Source organism: Ambystoma mexicanum, chromosome 2p (genome assembly GCF_040938575.1).
Source record: "Ambystoma mexicanum isolate Mex_15411 chromosome 2p, UKY_AmexF1_1, whole genome shotgun sequence".
Taxonomy (NCBI): Eukaryota; Metazoa; Chordata; class Amphibia; order Caudata; family Ambystomatidae; genus Ambystoma; species Ambystoma mexicanum.
In genome coordinates this window covers 658,899,487-658,922,039 of record NC_090923.1, presented here as the reverse complement: position 1 = coordinate 658,922,039, position 22,553 = coordinate 658,899,487, and the positions used below count along the sequence as shown (strand labels likewise).

At 44.8% G+C, this 22,553-nt stretch overlaps 2 protein-coding genes across 2 annotated transcripts in view; one reads left to right on the top strand and one right to left on the bottom strand.

Moving 5' to 3' along the window:
- NFKBIB (NFKB inhibitor beta) overlaps positions 1–22,553 on the bottom strand; it is a 106,884-nt gene that overhangs the window by 69,713 nt on the left and 14,618 nt on the right. The gene's annotated exons all lie outside the window — the stretch shown is intronic.
- The window catches only part of SIRT2 (sirtuin 2), a 402,273-nt gene continuing 400,576 nt past the window's right edge, over positions 20,857–22,553 (top strand). The window contains exon 1 of the mRNA XM_069644215.1: positions 20,857–20,977. The gene's annotated coding sequence lies outside the window, so the exon portion shown is untranslated. The remainder of the gene's footprint in view (positions 20,978–22,553) is intronic.

Below are 22,553 nucleotides of genomic sequence, written 5' to 3'. Positions count from 1 at the left end.
TTGCACAGATGCGGAAAACAAGCTTGTCTCGCCCACCTGGGAGTAACCAGGGTTAGCGTCATTGGTTCCTGATGCAGTTTGTTCACTATTCTGCTTAGCAGCAGTGTTGGGGGGGAGGGGGGGAGCATAGGCACATTTTGCTGACCAGCTCATCCACAGGGCGTTGCCCTTGGACCCGCGTTGGGGAAACCTCGATGCAAAGTCTGCGCATTGTCTTTATAGGCTTGTGGCTAACAAGTCTATGGGAAGATAGCCCCAGAGGGAGACGATATTGTCTGAGATTTTTCTTCTGAGCTGCCACTTGTGCTCTTTGGGTAGAGGATCTCTGCTTAATGAGTCTGGCAGAGAAAATAGTTCCCCTGGAACATCTTGCGATACTAGGAACATGTTCCGCTTGAGTGCCCACTTCCACATTCTTTTGTGCTAGCCGGGGCAGACTTGGAGAGTGCGTGCCTCCCTGCTTGCTTAAGTAAAACATGGCAGTGATGCTGTCTGAGGATTTGACAGATGCACTTGAAAACCGTGTAGGGCTTTGAGCACTTCTAGTAGCTCTAAGAGGTTTACGCGATTTTGGGCTGGGATATGGGTCCAAAGGCCATGCGCAGTGTGGTGAAGGTAGTGGGCTCCCCACCCGGTGAGAGAGGAGTCTGTTGTGACAATCGTTTGCACTGAAGGATTGTGAAAATGTTTCCCCCTCAACAGATCTTCCTTTGTACGCCAGCATAGCGCTTGAACTAGGGTTAGTGAAACAACCACTAGATCGTTCCATTGACCACTTGACTGATCATCGCTAACCACTCTTGCATTGGGCACATGCGCTGCCATTCATGCTGAACCTGATGAATGCACAAAGCCATCACCCCAAGCAAAATTTGCGTACAGTTATTTGCCAACCGGCTAGATACTGAGGTATTTGCAGCAATATGTGTTGCACTCCTAGGAGCTTTCATAAAAACAGAAGAGGATCTAAGAACGGTTTTGCTTGGAACAAGACTGATTTTTTCTCGTCGATTGAGAATCCCGATTGGACCAGAAGACCGATTGTTCGTTGGGTATTCGGCTTGCAAATTTGGGGGGGAATTACCCCATTATCAGCCAGTCATCCAGATAAGGGACACTGGGATCGATTCCCTGCGTAGGTGCGCTGCTAGTTCTGTGGTGAATACCCTTGGAGTGGAGTCTATGCTGAAGGGCATCACCTTGAATTGGTAGTGTTGGTTTGCCATTTTGAAGCGCAGGAATTTTCTGTGCGCTGGAAAATTGAAAGTATGCATTTTTCATGTCCAAGGTTGCCATGTAGTCCCTCTGATTTAGCAGTGGGATTACTTCATGTAGCGTTGTCATGCTGACTTTTTGTGGCTTGACATAGGGGTTCGCAGGGCGCAGGTCTAGGGCGGGCGCATTGTTAGGCCTTTTATTGGAACAAGGAAAGATGTAATTAATACCCTGGTTTACCAGGACGATTTCTATGGTGTCCTTAGTAGCAGTGCTTTGACTTCTTCTAACAGGATGTGTTCTTCTTGTGTGGTAGGTCTTGGCCAGTATTGGATTTACTTTGTCCTTTACTGGTGCTCAGTTTTTCCACACAGAGTCAGGGGAGGGTCCTAGGATTATTGCATCCAGGAGTTTAAAAAAAATTTGCCAGAGACTGGGTGTCCCCTTCTGCCAAAATTATAGTGATATCTCCCATGTTGCTTTATGGCGTATTTTCAGAAATGAAAAAGCAGCCCCCTCCCCCAAAAATGTATTGCCAATGACTTTTGATCTGCTGTATTGAATTGGATGAAATTTTGCAAACAGTTTACCAAGCGGCCAAATTAACTGGAAAATAATGCCGTTTTCAGCCTACTCACGTTCATTTACCCAGAGAAAAAAGAGCTGGGGCATGAAAACCGCTTGGCAAACTAGTATCAAATGAAAAGAAGAAAAAAAATGTAGGCACAAAGCGTTACATTTCTTGACTGGTTTGGGGAAAATCCATACAGAAGTTCTTAAAATATTAGACTGAGAACGCTACTGCGCCTTAAAACCCATTTATATCGCTATTGGTGCTTTTTACAGCAGCTGCACTGTGCAATGCTAATAACATTTTGCTGGATGGATTTGGATGACATTCTAAACCAAAGGATTGTCAAAGCATCCCCCTCCCACCCCTGAAAATGGAAGTGTTAGGAACAATTTGTCAAAAAATGTTTAAAAAAAAGTTTAAAAAGTGTGTATTGTGGCCAAGGCAAAAGGCAGTGGGCGGAGAACAAGTACAGTGGACACTGCCAAATGCCCGTAAAAACCTATGGTATAAAAGTGCAGTGAAGTTTGAAGCCGACCAGATTTAACGCAACAAAACCCTTGAAATTCAGCGGCTCTGGGGAGTCGTGACCAGCTTAACTCGGGACGCTGCAGTTGATGTCCCTCAAAACCATTCTGTGTGTCATTGTGAATCCCTTCTTTTATAATATGTATGTGCTCATGGGTTTTGTAATAGAAACGCACTGAGTTAAGCGGATCTGGACTGTACCGGGGGCTATTTTTCCTTTTTCTGCAAGGGGTAAGAGGTAAAAAGTTAATGTTGCAGGCTACTGGGCTGGTATAAGTTACTCACCACCACAATTCGCCTCAATGCACAGAGCACACTATTTCTTACTCACCACATCACTCGCCAAAGGGTAGCCACAAGTGCAAATGCGGATGTCCGAATGGGGCTACTTCCTCATAGGGCTCAAAAAAGGTCGATTGTAGTTTTAAAAAAATGTGTACAATGGTAGGTGAGTAGGCGGGGATGCAATAATCTCGTAATCGCGCTAAGCACTAGCCGGCCAATTTGCATGGCCTACTGTCCCAAACGTCACCCTTGCAGAGAGCAGGTCAGTCCTTTGGTCGAACTATCAATATCTTGAAGTACTGTGCAAAATGGCAATTAAGATGTATCCTTACCAAGATGGAGACAAAAGGGGTTTCAGAAATCAATTGTACCCATGAAACATGAGGTACCTGCCACCAAATACTGTTAACAGCTCCGAGCTAAGCCATAGAGCAAGTCCAACTTCTGAAATCCCCTGCCCCCCTTCCAAATGAAAAAACTCAGGGTAATTGTTTTCCAACATTGGGTGGCAAGGCAGTAAAATGATGCAATAGAAATCTGGTGGAGACATGACTGAGCTAAAATTGCTCATCTCGGGCAGTAGGCATTAAGATGTGATCAGAGCACATAAGACCAGTTGTTCGGGAGAATGTTCATTTCTGTGCTAAAATCCTCCCACCTTGGAGATCCAGAGCTCTTTTTCTGGACTAATTGTAACTCCCGAGTGAGTGGGACCTTTTCCTCCCCGTCTCATGCGTTTTTATCCGATTTGGATTTTGTGTTTTCACTGTTTTTGGAGTCTGAAAGTCCATAGGCATCTGCTTTTTGTACAGTGACACAGCACCTTCAGTGCAAGGTCACTGGGAAATCCTTTGGATTCCCTTTAAGGTTTAACCCACTCCTGGCTCCAGTGTTTGGAAAGACAGGGTCCCGAAACTCCTGTGCCCTTGTCTGTAGGAGTGCCTGTCGAAACCAGTCCTGATAGATAGCCTAGGCTGTGCACGATTGGGAAAACCAGGCGAGTTTGTTGGGACTACATGCAGAGTTGACCATTGGAAGAAACATCCGAAGAAGAAACCATGAAGAGAAGCCCGCTGCAACCTCCTGTACCTTCAATTACCCAGTGAAGCCGTGTGGCTGTGCTAACCACCCCCCCCTCGACAGAAGCTCCGAAGGAACGACTTCTCCCCTTGGGTTAGTGGGACCAGCTAACCCCAAGACAAACTCCAATTGGCGCAATCCCCGACTTGCTGTGCCTCTCTGTTGCTGCAGAAGCCCAATGCCGCGGGCTGGAGTGTCCATAGTCAAGTGAAACATCTGCCACTAAATGAATCCGGCCAAAAGCTCCACGAGCTTCCTAAGGACACTCCAGAAGCAGGAAATCCAGATTCCCCTCAACAGAGTGCAGGACCGAGGGAGGAAGGAAAGTCCAACCGTGTCCATTGTTCTGCATCAGTGCTGAAACTACGAAGTGCCACTGAACCGAAGAAAACCCGTAGCTGCTGATGACCCGAATACTGACACAGGAGCCCTCCAGACGTCCTCCCCATTGTCCCCATGACGGAGGCTCAGGAACCAGGGTCTGCTTGGCTGTAGCAAGAAGGAATCCAGATGGACCCCTTTCTTCTAACAAAAAGGTACTTTTTCTGGCTCAGGGACCCTTACCTTCTTACCTGAAGCCGTGCTGTCTCACTTGAGACTTGCATTTGCTTATTTTCTGAGTTGATTCTAGCTCCCTTTGCATAGGTTTAACAGCTTGTGTCCCATTGTGCGAGACTTTTATTCAAGAAGTGCATCAGAACTATAGCCTGTATCCAAATTACTTTGGCTGTCATGGCTCCCTAAAGGCACTCTTCAAAATCCATTGACTTTGGTATTGCTCATCCCCCATAGGTTGTAGCTTGTTAATCACGGTTACTGATGGGAAAGGCTTATCAAGACTTCATTGGAGGATTCAGTTGTCCTCTGTTCTAACCCTTAACCCTGCCTTTCTGAAACAGTATCTACAAGTATATTGGTGTGATATATAAATGCAAATACTATCCTTGCGATGGATGTCCCCTCCGGGTGTAGGAGAAATGTATTGCGCATATCCAAAGATTATCCATTAACTTTATTGATTCTGAAAAGTAATTTCAACGTTTATGCGTATTGTCACAATCCTTTGCCTTTTTAAATAATGCTCATTTAAAACAGATGTTAAATAAATAATTATTTATAACTGAAACCTCAGTGTGTTAGTTGGCTACTTGTATTTATGAATTTAGTTTGTACCGCTGTACAGCTCACATTTACCCCTCTTGAGAAAGGTGGGTTGCCTAACACCAAGCAGATAAGTCTTGTGTAGTCTCACACAGTGTGGTGTAGTCTCACAGTGACTGTGCCAATTCTTACCCAACAGCAGGGAAAAGTTCCATGCGTTTGAGGTGGGACACAAACACTGAAAGCTCAAAGGTAAAAGTCCCAAAAAGGGAGCAAGAGTTGAAACCGCAATGGGCACACTAGAGAACAAGCGTAGTTCAACTATTGGAGGGGAATAACTAGGTAAATCAGGAGTAGCATACAGTTGTGCACCCCTCCCCACCAGCATTTTGTCGTGCAGAGTGCAGCACTTCCAGTTTACTGCTGTTGCCTATTTTCTGAGATGCTTAATTTTCTAAGCATTTGAAAGCAGCCAAAAGGCAACACGATGGAGTGGAATTAAAACATGGCGCCTGGAGAAGTGTCTGGCTGTTCGGTTAGAAATTCTGTTGCTCTGCATTACCTGGAAACTGCTTTTGCGCCTCCTCGTTGTGCTGGATAGGTCCCGCCAACCTGGTTCAATCTTACAATATAACTGGACTGCCATGCGCCTTGCGCACGTGCCTAGTGTCTGGCTAAGTGTGTGGCTGTTTGAGCTTGAGGCGCAGAGGTAAGGTAGTAGTTTAAGATTATTAAGCATTTTACTACTGTTTAGCACTTCCAGCGTAACTGTTACGCTCACCTGGCTCCCACAGAGGCGTCTATCTGGACTGGACTGCTGCGGTCTCCACCAATGTGACGCGTAGGGCCGAGATGACAGACTGGACTGGCCCACCTACCTTCATTTGCTTGGCCCGTAGGAATATTCTTCTGCAAGTGGAGAAAGGGAATTAACCACCCGTGGAGTTGAGCGTAAATCCCCCCCACCCCGCTGTTCTCCTCACTGATCACCTTGGATGTTCCTTCTTATAGTCTCACCTGATGATTTGAAAAGATGAGCTCTCCATCCTGCATTGAGCGCAGGGGCGCGTAGATAACCAGTTGCTTCACTGGCTCGAAGGAATTGGCGAGTTCCAGGACAATATTGACTCCGATATTCCCGGCAAGACGCCGTAAGTATGTAGTTCGTAAGAGTTCAAATGCCTGACTTTCACTCTTGTCCGATTCCTTGCAGGTTGCAGCTTGACCCTACTGAAGAGTTCCTCGTGGCAACCAGTAATGTTCTGGTAAGGATTTGTATTATCCAACAAAGTTCGATAAAATAATGTCCATATGTAACCTGTTGCTTTCTCCCTTATTCAGGCGTTGAGAGAAAGTATGAAGTCTCGGGGAATAATGCCTTTGGCGGTAAAATCAGGTAAGTCTTTGTGGTGAGGAGGGTTCCCCTTGTTAGTCCCTTGTTTCACCTTGCTGTCCTTTGGTTTCCCCTTAGGGGCCGGGGTTCGGCTAGGATGCAGTGGAAGCTGCGCCTACCGGTGAAGAAGAATAGTACCCCCGGTGGAAAAATCAGGTAAGTCTATGGGGGGTATTCCACTGTGTATTCCCTTGGCTCACCTTGCTGTTCTCGTCTTCTCCTTAGGTGCCGGAGTGCAGCGGTAACATGCAGGAAGATGCAGTGAAATGTGAAGATGCTGCGAAGGCCGCTGAGTTCAGCGCGGCGCTGCAGCAGGCGAGGCGACGCGCATAAAATAACTTATTTCTTCCAGCTCGAAGGCGCGATGGCTCGGGAATTCAGGTAAGGATCAAAAGGTATTGCTCTTGTTCTAACCTTTTCTCCTTCTTTCTCCCTTTTTCTAGGAGTTCCAAACTCGAGGCGGGCGTGGCAGAAGACTGCATGCAGACTTGCAGGCACGGTGAGCGTTACGCTGCTGGATGCAGAATAACGCGAAGCGTGTGCTGCTCTTCGGACGTGGTTTAAATAGCCTCCAAAGTAGTCCCAGGTAAGTATTCCTCCCCAGCCCCACCCGAGTAAAAAAATAGTCCCTAAGTAATAGTCCCTTCCAAGCCTTGTTTGGCTTGGTGCTCTTGCAGCATGGTCTGCATCAGGTAGGTTTTAATCTATGAGCCTGGCGCCTATGCTGCCAGGACTGACTCTCCATCTGAGCCTGGCACCATAGGCGCCAGGACTGCACCCAAATAGTCCCTAGCAGGGGTTGTTGGGCTTGCTTGGGGTAACTTGATGCCTGCTTCCGGGGTTGCTGGACTTGGTCTGGGTAGGCATCATGACAGTAACTACCTGTTCATGCATTAACAATACCCTGCATGCTCAGAAATGCTGACCTGGAAAAACCCCCATAGCCCTTCAACCATTTATAACCTACGCAGCGGTACTGTAGCGGACTACTTGTGGGCTCCTGAATTAGACAATGGTGTATGGGGCGGGTCTCGAGAAAACAAATTGCCAGAAAAACCCAATCACTCATACCAAACACTATCAAATACAACCCTCTACAAGTCGTACTCCAGCTGTACAAAATGACTTGGGCATGAATCCATACTAGTGTGCCTGCCGCAGACTTTATGGGCCCGGGGGCTGGAGTACACAATGACAGCAAAAAATATGTAGAAAAGAAAAGCTAAAATGATGCTTTAGAAATAAACACTGCAGCACCGGAGATGCAGATACCATAGAAATCCAGGAAGCTCAGATTCCCTATGTTGCTCGACAATTAGAGCTTGGCACCGCGACTCTAGAACAGCCCCATCTCGTTAATAAGACTAATTAAGTAGGCGTTGAAATCCATGTATTAAAATCACCATTGCAAGTAAGCTCTCCTGAAAACAGACTTGGAAAACCTGACTCGGAAAGGGTGCGCGCAAAAATAATCTGTCAGATGTCACGGGGTCAGCTCTCAACTTCGTTTTAACATCTTTAGTGAATGTGATTGAACTAAATCCCATTCCGGAACTTTATTTGAACTAAAGGAAATGGAAAAATGCAAATCTGGATTGGTGGGGCTAAAATTGCCTGTTAATTTCAAACAAGATAAAAGAAATAAAAAGTGGAATCCAAACCCAAAAACAGAAAATAGAAAAACTTCCAGAAATAATGCTGGAATCCTTTGCTCAAGTGGAATGTTCAATAATCAGAGAAAGTTCTTGTGAACATTTTCGAATCCCACCGACACGAACGGAGGTAGTGAAGAACTCTCAGAGCAAATTGGTTGGAGTTAATTCTTTTGATGCCACTCCACTTTCTGTATCGGTACTAGAGGAATTTATGTGACTGAAACATGGCAGAGAACCTGGATGTCCTGACTGAACAAGAGATGCTGCCTCTACAATTAAGTGCAGTACAGAAGGTGATGGTGTCTGTACAGACCGCAAACAAATGAAGGGGAAGAAGCAACGAATCAGAACAATATGGTTGGTCACAGCTTGAGTCTTAACTAATTCTGTAAAAGAATCATTTGTTTGCTGCATAAGCACTCCAAATGCTGACCGCGTTTCTGTTTTTAAAAAAAGGCTCATAAGGCTGATAAATGAGGGCACAACTCGATCAGAATACTGCTCCTTTCTTGACCAAAAACCTGGAGAAAAGTAAATGGTGTTATGATGGAAATGCAACATTAAGTTCGTCAATTAACGTCTCCACTGCCTCCCAGAAAACTCCTTTACAAAAAAGAAAATGGCTAGAACCCATATTCTACAAATGTAGGAAATATCAATTCAAAAGCAACCCAGTAGTAACTGAGCCAGAGAAATTGCCCTCAGAATGTAATACATTGAGGCTTAATAGTTCAGCAGAAAGAGACCACCGAGAGCCTCCCCATGTACAAAGGAATTGGGATCCTATATTTACCTAGTGCAGAGAACTCACAACTACGTTAGTTGAGCCAGCAAATCTCCAGAGTTAAGAAAGACGGTAGCCATGACTGAGACTCAACATTTCAGCTTGACCCTGCAGATAACGAGTACAACAATTCAACAATTGCTAAAGAATGGTGGGTGGCCTTGAATCACAGGGAGTGCATGACAATTCAAGTACTGGGAAAATCTTGACTTCCCTCGCTGCTCTGCCACCGTTTGCGATCCCCAGACTATAGTTCCATCAATTTAGAAGGGGCCAGGAGTATAAAGCTCTCAATTGGGGTAATTATCGATTACAACAACAAAAAATTCCTGACAGATCACTTTTCTTCAAATGAGATCGATGGGTCCGCTTTCCTCACTGGAACTTCACTTATATAGTTGAAATAGGTCTTAAAAACGAGACTCTGAGCTGAAGCTCAGTAACAGTACTCCTATTGTAGAACACGAATCCTCATGTCAGAAATAATGGAGGGAGGGGATAGATCAGTGTCAACAAGAGTTCAACAAAAGCAGAGTTCAATCTCCTTGGTAAAAGATGATAATGGATTCTAAAACAGTAATGAGCTTTGTATATGAGAAAATGAAGGAAAATAAGGAATTGCTTTAGTAGTAAGTGAATTAAGATTTTTAGGTTGGAACACACAGGGTTCAGGTTCTTAAGTCAAAGACATTTTAGGTAAACACGATCTAATCATCTTCCAAGAAACCTGGTTACTGGATTGTATGGAATTAGACACTTGCAATACCAATACTATAGAACAATTAGCTACAAGAGTAGAAATCAGCCGACCACCGGCAATTCGATGATATTGGCAAGGGTAGATTTGATTAAGTCATTAGAACCAATCCCTACAGAGACTCAAGGCCTCCTTGCAGCTAGGCTAAAAATTGAATCCTTAGACTGTCATCATCAATGTATACTGGAACCCTGCAACTTCAAACTGGATTCACTTCTTAGAATCGGTATCCGCCCTACTATGCAGGATAAAAGATCAGCATGATGAAGCTGGTATCTTTTAGGAGATGTAAAGGCACAGCGTATAACCTTGCTTGGCGAGGATGTAACCTCCGTTTGTAAAGAACCTTCAGAAACAAGTTTGTCCAAAGCTGGAACTTGAGAATGGTTAATGAAGTGTTAAGGGGGGGGCTTGCCATCCGCCCCAACCTGGTCACGCGGCACATGTTTTTCTACGCTGGACTAACTTGTTTTATCCTCTGACCTGTTTGAGCATTGTGTACACTTCACTTTCAAATATTAACTGGTGGTTCCACTGATCATAAAAGACCATCTGATGATCTGAAAATTGAAAGTAAACTGACCACCATAGTATATAACAGACTTGACCCTAAATAATAACAAAAACAGAGTCAGTAAATGTAAAGGAAATTGCAAGACTTTGAATAACTAATTATGTAGAATAGTCACGGAATGTTCTTAAGGAGGTGTTCAATAAGATCTGTAATCCTGCGAGTTTTATACTTTTCTTTGGGGAAATAGATCAGTCAACCTCTATTAATCTAGGTAATCAAAACAGCATGTGCACGTGTTTGATTAGACCTCATTGCTAAAGAAAAACAAGAACTGAGAAAATCTCTTTCCAACCGCAAACAGTTTGCTATGTCTCATGCTCACCGAATATCTGAAGAAGAAGTACTTAGAAACTGGTTGCATGCTCATTAGATACCTCCAAAAAGATGGAGAAACAATGCTAACCAACTTAGTGTCTAAAAACTCCTGGAGATTGCTCAACTTGAAGCAATCATCATCACAGGCTCAGTGTAATGTAATAAGTAATAATTGGTGTACATACTTTGGGGACCTTTTCAAGTGTCGGGTAGGAAATCCGAATTTTATAAAAAACCTTCGGTAGACTAGAAACTGACCTGGGATAGAGATCTGGTTGTAGAGTTGATTAGGAAATAACATGCCTCAAGAGCTCCTGGCTTAAGTGACCTCACAAATGCAATTCTAAAAGCAAATATCAAACTATGGGCAACCATTTTGACGGTAGTGTTCAAGGAGTCTCTGGAATGTAAGAGGCTGCCAGACTCATGGAAGGGTGCAATTGCCTGTGCTATATACAAGAAGGGCGATCTGGAAGATAATATTGCCCGCTCGCCCTCCTGGATGTAGACGGAAACATATTTGCCTAAGTTGTCTTGAGAAATTTGGAGGAGGAGTGGATTGCCTATGAAAAGATATTGGTAAAATGTCAAACTGGGTTTCGTAAAGGACTTTCCACCTCGCTCAGTGGGCTGATCAGGCCAGCGATTCCTAGTCCTTTGTATACAACGAAGGGTCGACCGCTCTACGGAGCGTGTTTGGACTTGTCCAGAGCATTCAACACCATCAAAAGAGAACGTCTCTGGGCAAAACTTGACTCATGGCGAATTCCCAAAAGTCTCTTGGCGATTAGCTTTATATGAAGGCACCACAGTTCGGGTCAGATTAAATGCCAAAGGCACTTTAACTGATGTGATCTCTACGAGCAGAGGTGCATTTTGGCCGCCTTCCTCTTTAACCTCTACCTGGCTGACCTTAATGATGCCCTAGCTCTACATTCTCTGGCAAACCCAAAGATAATTTCTGAGCCCCTCTAGCGGGTCACATACGCAGACAATATTGTCATGCTGGACTACACTCCTAAGGGACTGCAGTCACTACTGAATGTGTTTGGAAGTTATGCAGATAGTAATGACCTGCAGAGGAATTCCAAATCTTAGTATTCAAGAATCATGCGGTACAAAATAACTATAAATGGTTCCTGCCAAAGCAGCAAAGTTTGCAGGTTGAAAAGCTAATCCATCTAGGTATTAAAATCAAATCAGCGCAGGAGGGGGGTGCACAAGAAGATGATTTAGAACAACTTATTCCACTAAGAGCTCAGATGAAACATACTATAAAGCAAAAGTGGTTCCATCTTTGATTTATGGCTACGACACAATGCCAAACTCGCAGTTGATAAATTGGGAGCGCATTGAGGGGGGTGGGGGGGTGGAACATGGCTCGCCTCAGATATGAATTAAGGACTAGCATCTTTAAAAATGAGTTTGGATTGGAAAATTCTAACTTATTTTATATACACACACAAACCTCCACAGAAAATTCTTTGTATAGGAACATCTTACATGAATTAAACAGTGGTCAAAATACAATTTTGGTCCAGCTAGAAAAATATGCAATGTGCGTTTGGGAAGTTGTGATTGTACTGTAACCAATTTGGTAGAGAATCGCATGGGTGTTAAGTCAGCTCTGTCTCGAGCAGACTGGATTAAAAGGAATAGTGCACTCGAAAATTTTATTTTCCTGAGCGTTCGGGCATGTGGTTTTAAGCATACTGTGATCGATCGTAAAAACATTTCCTATGCGCCTTACCTTAGTTTTCCTCACTTTTACACGTGCAAAAGCAACTAGCGGGCGTGACCATCTTGTGCTAATCTTATCCGTGGATCACTCGCCCCAAGTTCAAGTGCCCCTAAGGCACTAAATCATATTGCCCGCCCCTGAAGCAGACATCACTAGATCCGTATGGCTCATTTCACAACGCCAATGCACATCTCACGCCAACGTTCTCTGTGCGCCAGCTAATGACGTGTCTCCATGGAAATGGCTGGACGCCTCATTCCTCAATAAGTATAAACAGACCGCTTCTCAGACAACAGAGTTGTTTTTTCAATCGTTCAATGCCTTTTTATTTCTTCGGATACCCTATGGCTCGTTTCTGCTCCGTTCAGCTACCTTCATTGCACAGAGCCCCTGCGAATAGATACTTAACACTAGCATTACTATTGATTTCAATCGTTACTTATACAATACAACCCCCCTAGCAGTACGAGCCGGAGTATTCCGAGGCAGAATTAGTTGATAGAGAAAGAAGCGGAAACGATGGGGCACCGGACGAAAGTTGGGAAAACGAATCACTGGAGCCCGAGTCTAGTCGCATGGAAGACATTTCCAACTGGTGTACCTGCAATCGCTGCGAGGTCATGGTGGAGAACTGCTGCTGCAAAGAAAACTCTGGATGCTTGGCATACATATCTGAGGAAGACACACCACTGCTATGCATTACCAAGCTGCAGCCTGTCTCACAAGGTCAGTGTTTAGGATGATGGTGCTTATGCACGAACTTCGTGCAACAGTTCGCCCTTGCAATCCAAGTAACGAGTAAGTGCGCTCTCGATAGGATGTCATTTTGACCACTGAAGTCACTAACATTTCATGTTTGTCTCCTATAATGTTGTAACTTCGATCTATCACTGCATAACGAATGTAGTCTACCAATTGAATACATTTCTTGCGCTTTTCGGAAATCAGAGTGTTTATTTTATGTGTCTTTCACATTCAACCAGGAAACAATATTTCTCTGTGCCCCAAACGTCATGGATTGTATGTGTGTTCACTATTGTAATGTGTGTACACTTCAAAGCCCAAGTTCATCATGAAGTAACTTTTGTACGTGCAACTATGCCATAGGATACTGGGTGCATTTTCACAGAAGGTATTTACACTTTTCAGGTTCGTTTAAATACAGTATGTTTGTTCCTCTTCCACAGATGATACAGGCTGGAAGCCTACCATTAATTTACATAGTATCTTTATGGGAGGGTTGGCTTCCGCGTTCGACTAGTAGTACCCGCCTGTGTCGTTGGAGCCATTCGAGCCAGTGCAGGCAGAAAGGGTTGTGTGACAAAGGGCACCAGCAAATGGGTCGAAACGTTATGAAAACCACACAAGCGCAACAAATGTTATACCTTTTGTTATACCTTCCCACGTTTCCACAGGTGTCCCGACGAAAATGGTACCTCACGTGTGGGTGCAGCTACCTGGGCGCCAAGGGGAAAGGCGAAAACGCGGCTAACCCCCAAGTCTTTTCGGACAGCAGAATTTGTGGAATTCTGTTCAAGCGCACACCATACAGATATGGGCTTAGGGTGTCCAAACCACCAAGGAAAACAGGGAACCCCATGCATTTCCGAAAGAGGACACCCATGGGAATCCGCAGATGTCCGACTTGCGCAAATCGGCCCAGACAAAACATAAGTAATAACCGGGGGGGGCGGGGGGGGGCGTAGCCAACCCCCGCTGACATTCCGTTACACCACACCCCATCACCATTAACACATACACTATAGTTTCAAGCCCAGCAATTGGAAACCATTTTGAAATAGCCCAAATTACATCTTTCTACTAGCCCCGAAAATCAATTTCCCTGTACAAATGCAGCTCTCCCATCCACAGCGCCTCGATCAGCCAGCCCACACCATCTCCTCCCCATTGCCATGACTGCTCGCGCCCTGTTCGCACGGAGGAATGTGCTCTGCCGATAAAGTGAGACACCGATATTCATAAATCCAATTGCCCATTCATCTCAACTGAACTTCCCAGGAACTAACAACCTCCATCCGACAAGGCCTGTGCCCACCAGCTCAGACCCAGCAGTTCCTTTCTCGCTGATATCCATCGGACCCTCCCGTGCCCTCATCAGTCAAGGACCAACATCACAGCACCGATACCAAGAAGTTATATATTTTCCCAAAAACAACACACGTCTACCTATATCCTGAGAACGCAAGCAGGGCAGTTGGCAGATCAAACCTTTCGGTTGTGCACCTGGGTACAAAGCTCGTGGTATCAAATAGATTGCAAAGTGTAGAGGTTAGAATGGTAATATATTACTTCATTTCACCAAAGTACCCCATTCATGCAAGGTTGTATAACTGCCATTAATTGTGCGTTTATCATTTTCTGGAGAGTAGAAAGGCGTGGAGCAGAAGTGGGAGGGGGCAAAACACAGAATTAGGCACTTCTGGCCAAATAGTTGAGGATACATTTGGATAGACAATTTGGACACTATAGCCACCAAGGTTGAGCTCTGCGGAACCCGAAAATAATCACACACATGAAAAGACCAAAACCCTATGTAAGTGTTTAAAAAGGTGCACAATTGCCAAGGTGTTTGTCAAAAAAAAATACACTGCCAAAGCAAGATGATCTGTATGTTATGGGGTAGACTTTGTTGGGTCCATTTATCATTGCGACTAAAATGTTATCCCTCAGAGTGCATCAACGCCAGAGCCATGGACTCCATGTCGTTTGGGACTAACGGAGGGATTTACAGACTCGAAGCAACCACAGACATGTAAATTATCTTTCGAGGACCAAGGCAAAAGATATGAATTAATGAATCATAAACCGTATTAATTCTGCGTAAATAGTGGAGGGGGTGGGGGGGTCATGTCATGCGGCGCTACCTGAGGGCCGATATCTGCTCCTAGGTAGGGACACCTGACCCCAGGGAGGAGTGCATGACAGTCCCCCACCCCTATCTGCCCCCAGGAGGGCTACATGAGATGCCCAGCCCCTCCATTTGGGGGGGGGGGGAAGAGATCCCCTCCTTTACATTACACAATTCCCCAGCGGTTTAGGGTGCCCCTCAGCCCCCCACCCTCCCCCCAAAGTGCAGCCTGCCATTTTCAATTTTTTTTTTGGTTTACCAAACTTACCTTTGGCAATCTGCCCAAACCTTACTGCCCCACCCACTGGGGGGCCTGTCCACATTTTTTAGTGGCCCTCTCCCCCCCACCCCAAATGGATGGGGGTAGGGAGTTGTGTACCTCACGCGGCCGTTCCTAGGAGGCCCAGGGAGGCCTGCATGAGGTGCGTTTGGGGTCAAGGGGTAGGGGGTGAAGAGGGCCACCACAAAATGTCACAGGCCCCCAATGGGAGGGGCAGTAGGTTTTGTGCACCCTGGGGGCAGAATGGCACACTATTGTGCCCATATGTGCCAATGGGATTTGGGTAAACAAAGGAAAAAAGTGAAAATTGTAGACATTTTAGGGGGGCACCCCAAACTGCCGGGGAATTTTCTAATGGGAAGGGGTGGTGGCCCCCCCACCCACAATCGAGTGGGGGCCATGTAATGCGGCCCTCCCTGGGAACAGATATCTGCTCCTAGGAAGGGACACCCGACCCCAGGGAGGAGTGCATGACAGCCCCTCCCCTTATCTGCCCCCAGGGAGGGCTACATGAGATGCCCCGCCCCTCCATATGGGAGGGGGGGGACACACCACCCCTTTCCATTAGAAAATTCCCCGGCGGTTTGGGGTGCACCACAGCCCCCCCCCCCCCCCAAATGCTGTCCACCATTTTCAATTTTTTTGTTGACCAAACTTCCCTTGGCGCAGATGGGCACATCGGCACACCAATCTGCCCCAAGGGTGCCCAAACCCTACTGCCCCATCCATTGGGGGGCATGTCCGACGTTGTGATATGGGCCTCTCTTTTTGCTGGTGTGACCGTAGGTAACAAATGTGTGTTTTGTTTACAGCTTTCTCTACTCGAGCAGCTGTGACATTATGCGAGTACTATTTTTTATTATTCTATGGTCCTTCCCTCAGTTCCCCCTGCACTCCCTTGTCGCGCTTTGAAGCACTTGTGCATAGGCGCGTTAATGCAATATCACATCATAGCCTGGTTTGTTTCAGACAGACACAAAAGGAATCTTAGGTGTCACCAGACTTTCAGTGGCTTGTATTATTTTTTGAAAATTACCTTCCGAGTAACGGTTGTCCAAAAATAACTAAAATCAGTAGCACTACTGATGGGTAAAAAAGTATCCATGATCACACAGCATTGGTGGCTGCCAGCAAACAATTCATTTATTTTTCGCACATATTTCAAATACCACATTGGTCGGGCTCCCACAGAGTGATGGTCACTTCATATGATGACGCTTGTGGGGGAGTTCACTTCGACGAGTCTTGTACGGCATGTTTTTCATTTGTGGCTTTCCTTCACAAAAATCGAAAGCTACCAGGCATACACGCTTTAAAAAAAGCTTCAATTGTTATTAGACCTTGGATGAAAGGGAGGATTCGCTATGGCTTGAAGGACGGAGGAGGGGGCCGAATACCCGCAAAAATGATAACATTAGGAATTTTGAAACATTTACTTTCAATCTATGCAAACTGTTGTCCTGAGCGAACACTCTACATTACGCAGAGAGAATAAAAGTACCAAATATAATGTAAGTTTAACTATTCAGTTTAAAGAAGAGTTTAAAGATGAACGAGTAAAGGTTCTGACCGGTATTGTTTGCTTACATTTATGTGGGTTGTTAGTAAGGGCACTTTGCTGGTCTAAATTTGATGCTGCTGGTTCCGTTACATATTAAACAAGGTAGCAGGCGCCCCTCTCTCGAAAGAACTTGGCATGATAACCCGTTTTGTGTATTTTCATAATTTCAGTGTACACAGTCATCGCCTTTTGCTCAATGAACCTTTCACAGTTGGGAAATATCCATTTGCATATCTGTCTTTGTCCCGGCCACATGGGCAGTCCAGCACCGACATTATATGCCTAATTCCCTTCAGAACATGAGTACCAACAGCAACCCCATTAACATGTTTCTGCCTTGTTGGGCATCATCAGTGAGGTGGAGCTGTGCCTCTGATCATGGAGTACACGTCTGGGTTCCCTCAGGGAACTTGGGGTCAGCATACCCATGTTTTTCCAGAAATATTCCATTATAATGCCGTCTATCTGTTGTTCAATTTCTCCGTCAGCTTCGGCATCCCATTGGGAGCTATACATACTCCACAGCGCTAACCTCTCAAGCACATCGTAGACTCAAACGTTCCCCAATGTTTTCTGTGCGTTTCCATTGTTTGTGGTATGTGTTCGTTATTTGGTTTCACACGGCGCAGAATAAATTTGAATGAATAAAGGCTACCAAAATATAATTATTATGGTTTTGTACACAGCTACATTCTACCTTTCTATGAATGCCATAGTTTCCAGATACTGACAGATGGTTTCTTTAGCCAGCAGTAGCAGATACGCCTAAACTGATGGATTACGCTGATGAGGGACGGTCGCCCTGGACCCATATGCCCTTTGGCGGTACCAGCGAAAAAGAGCAACCTGTCATCGCTTACGGTCTAGCAAGAAGCTGATGCCGAAGCCTTGAAATTCAAGGTGCATCGAATGCGCATCTTCTCCCGAAAGGAACATTGTGAAGCTCATGATAAATGTTTTGATGCTCTAACCCAAGGACATTCAAAATTTGGTTGTTAATAAATGTGCGGATGTTCCTGGAGCGTTTTTTGTGAAATAAAAGCACATTATAAATTGCAGAGTATTGATGTTTCTTTAGAAATAGTGTTTTCGATTCGGATTTTGGACGTGCTGTGCTCCGAGAGGATGTGTGTGTTGATATTCTGGTTTCTGCTGTAAACGGACGTTAAGACGTAGGTGATGACTGGGCATGTTTGGCTACGCTGCCTACCAACATCATGAAAATAGGGCTTGAATATCACTAGGAATAGTGATGTCAGCTTCAGGGGCGGGTGATATGATTTAGTGCCGCTGGGGCATTTGAACTTAAGGCGAGCAATCCACGGATAAGATAAGCACAAGATGGCTGCGCCCCGCCAGTTGCTTTTGCGTGTGTAAAAGTGAGGAAAACTAAGGTAAGGTGCATGGCAAATGTTTTTACAACAGATCACAGTATGCTTAAACCCACATGCCCGAACGCTCAGGACACGACGTTTTAGAGCGCACCATTCCTTTAATACTATCACAAATGAGAAGCTAGAAGATACACAGGTCTCTTTCAATTCTACAAACCCAAACAATGTTTACCCAAATTACTTTTCGCGGATTCCTGACCCGAAATTAAGAATGGAATTTCTGAGAGTATGGCAGTTGGGAGCGGTGCTCCCCTACTTTTTTTTTATTAAGTTTTACTGTTCCTGTACTTCTGGTTTTAAATAAAAGAAACTGTTCCGGAATGGTTTTGTTTTAAAATAAAGTGTAGGGAGAAGTTGAAATGTGCACTTTTAGTGCACTACACTGAACGTTCCCTTAAACAGCAGACGCATGTGTTTGGGGGTTAGGATTGTGCATGGGAAGGGGCGTGGTGACGGGGCTTGTAGGGCAGCGGGGGGAGGCCAGTATGTAGCATATTTCCACTTCTTTTCGTACACTTCGACGACTGGAGTACGGTTGAATCTGCTAAAAAAACAGGCAAGATCCAGTCTGCAGGAGCGGGGCCTTTTGCACCGAGCGAGTAACTTGAGGATTGTAGGATACTATTTTTACAGTATATCTTAATATCATACAAGGGTACAAGAGATCGTCGAGAAATACGGGTGGACAACTTCCTGGACCATATGGAGTGGCGCGCCATGGACTCATTTTGGGAACATTTGATAGCGGGCCACGAAGGAGCGGGAATGGTCGAAATTGTAAAGATCCTAGGATCTTTGGAATTTATCACAATGTAATGAAGTAATATCCTGCGACGCTTGTTTATTTTAACTTTGTTGAAATTATTCTGAGAAATATAAATATTATGTTTGCAAAGGTAGCGGGCGCCCCTCTCTCGATAGAACAAGGCGTGATAACCTGTTCAGTGGTTATTAACCACTTGAGAGTTTGCAGGCACTGCTTTTTCTCACTGTGCCTTTCACCGATGGGAAATATCCATTTGCATATCAGTCTTTGTCCTGCCCAGGGGCAGTCCAGCACCGAGATGCAATGGCAATTCCAACCTGAACGAGAGTACCACCAGCAACCCCATACACGTGTTTCACCCTTGTTGGGGATCATCAGTGAGGTGTTCTATCGAGAGAGGGGCGCCCGCTACCTTTGCAAACATATATATATATATATATATATATATATATATATATATATATATATATATATATATATATATGGCGACGATCTTACTAGGCCCAGTGACTTTGAGAACGCGATGAAAAGCAGGAATGCTTCCTGCATAGAGCGCGAGGGGGGGTATTCCCACATAAGCTAAAACAAGTGAATCCAACAAGGCACACAACCCGGAAGACGACCTCGGACAATGGAAGCATGGATGCGTCCAATTATTCTGAGAATTGTTACTCTGAAGTGCATTTATAGGAGACCTAAAATGTTACAGGGAGTTTTTACTGCATAATACTCACCATCTCGTGGTGCCAAGGACTGCGTGGCTGTGAGCCGTGTGTGTATGACCGTAGTGGTGCTCGAAATGTAATTAGGTGTGTAGTTGTGCTTGGAATGCGATGGGGTATCTGGAACCTGGTTCCATCCAAGTTCCAGGAATGAATTTTGGGGTCTGGGAGATAGAGAGCTAAAGAGGAAAAATGCTTAACCTGGTCTCCTGACTTACCTCCCTCTCTGTATCTGAAACAATAAAGAAAGCTTTCCTTTTGTACACATCTGGGTCTGGACTGGTTCCTGCATGCTGGCTGACTATTCTTGCCACCCCAGATACTACTATGGTGTGAAGGTAGATTACATATTTCCGGTTTTACGTTTCCCTTTGAACGAATCACCAAATGGAGGGGAGATAAGGGATGTGACCTTACTCTAACCTATTAGCGCCTGTTGTAGTGTTAAGCAGATTTGTAAAGTGGGGGGTGCGTATGCTCTGGTTTTTGACCATTAGGATCCGCCTGCACCTTACAACAATGAGCATCTTTGGTCCCCTTAGTTCTCACGGGTCTGTCTATGCTACATCATGTTCTGAAGCGTCTAGGGCCTGTTGGTAAATCATATTTCATAGTTAGTGCCGTCTCTACTTCTAGTCACCCAGAAAATGACAATTGCTTTTATAAAACAAAATACTAGATGTGTCCCTCACAACCCGGATAACTATGTTGCATATCAAAGCATTGTCAGATTCAACGGGTCTTAATGTACTTAATTTCATAATCTGCCATAACGCAAACAAGGACACGCAATATGTCGTAAGTGCACTGTTGGCAACGTTTTCTTTTAGAGCTAAAGCCAGTTTATGAAACCAATTGTTTCGTGCATGGGAACAAATTGCCAGCAGCCGACCCATCACTATTCTTAGCCTTACTGCATCATAACACCCTTGTATAAAGAGCTTAACAGCTCATTGTCTAAATCGTCATCCTTACAATAAACAACATATAAACTCGCTGGGTAATCCAGCTCTTATTTCTGCTGCATTAGTGCTCATAACCTGGCTCGTTGCTTCAACTGCCTTCAGTACTGAACAACCAGTGCTAGCATCCCGGGATCTTAATTTACAACCCAAAACACACACCGATTTGCTATGCAGGTCTATACCAGCAGCGTTTAAACCATCCCATCTCACCAACTGAACATGTACTGCAATGTCAAGATGCAAAGGATTAGATTTGGAAATGAACTAGCTCATTACTATTGGAAAATGTTTCAAGATTTGGGAACCAGGGACAACTGAGGACCTACTAAACCGCCAGTAGGAACACCTGGAGTGCTCCGGTGAAAGTCGATAGATACATTGACCAGGAGAAAGTCACAAACGTGCAGACAGCAGTTAACAGGTAAATTTAACTTTCATATGCTTATAACAAACTCGGCTGGTTCATTCAATGCAGGACTCGCTGTGTTCATTCTATAGCATGTACCCATGTAACAGACGCTTGTACAAGAGAAAACCTTCATTTCTAGTGAACACGTTCCAGCATAAGGATGGTCTGAAACCCAATATTGTACCCAGTGTTTGCAGGCACTCTGTGTACTTCGTTTACTGACAGCAGGGAACACGTCATGGTTAAACATGAAAACATTGCTTTGCCGCGCCTACTGGTAATTTTCATACCTTGGGTAGCATTAATCTTGTGTTATTGGGACTTGGACTGCGAACAGCTGCCATTTTGCACTGTCTCCAGCCGCTCTGAAAAGGGAGGGGTCTGGGAAAGTTAGTGCGACAGAGAGGGACAAGCACAAGAGAGCTTTGATGTGCTGTTGCTAGCTTCAGTTTGTAAAAAAGTGTGTGTGTGTGTGTCTTAACTCAGAGGTTTGCGTCAAGTTAGTTATGTAATGGGTGGTAGATGTGCTTAGTATTGGAAGTTAGAGAGTTATCAGTAGACAATACAACACATCGGATACCTTCAAAATCACACATTGGCTATCTCCATGTTTCTTACGTGTGGCGCGTTTGCAATTCTTCTAGATTTAGTGTGTGTTCCGCCTAAGCTAGGTTCACCATCTACGAAGTGCAGGACATGCTACCTCGTACATTTACGAGTGTAAAGCAATGGCTAACCTACAAAGCTCATCAGGAGTAGTAGAGGACTACCTTTGCAGTTTATCTAGGCACAATACACACGAGCATCACATTCCTTCTCGATGGAATTCATATTCCAACCTGCACAATTCATCCAAATGCAACACACAGGACGACCCTTATAGTTCGGCCAGATGCAATAAATTAAGCCAACCGGTACAATTCTTCAAAGTGCAATACATAGGCTAACCTCCACATTTAATCTAAATGCGATACAATGTCAAAACACAGAGCACTGTCAAAACACAGAGCACACTGCAAAATAACAAAATGTTAGGAGATGGTGGTAGTGGTAGTAGTAATGTAAGAGTGGCAGGGTTTTACCAGAGCGCAGTAATGGCTGTACCCCCTGCCCATACCACCTTACCTGGATTTAGCAGTAGGTGGTCTCATAAGGCGTCCATGGGCAGACAGGGAATGGGAGCTGCCCAGAGGGGAGCTGCCCTTAGCCAGCTGCTCTGGCGCCTGGGGTGAAGAGGGTTGCCTGCTTTATGGTGGAAGCCACCAAATCACAAGAAATCTAAAGGGTACCTGGTAATACTATGGTCCGCCAGGTGTATATACCATCAACAAAAAAGAAGTGGACCCATTGAGGATGACAAAATATTCTCCAGCTAAATCTTCATACAGATAATTTAATGTATATCTTATCACAACAGTAAAAAACATTTCTCAATCACTTTCCCACCGCTCATACACATTCATACAATCAACCATAGCTCTCCCTCTTTCCACATCAAAATACGGTATTGATACACATAAAACTCTTAGTTGGTTTGGTGTTGAGAGGTATAACACCTTATTCTTTAGTAGAAGTGGGACTATACTGC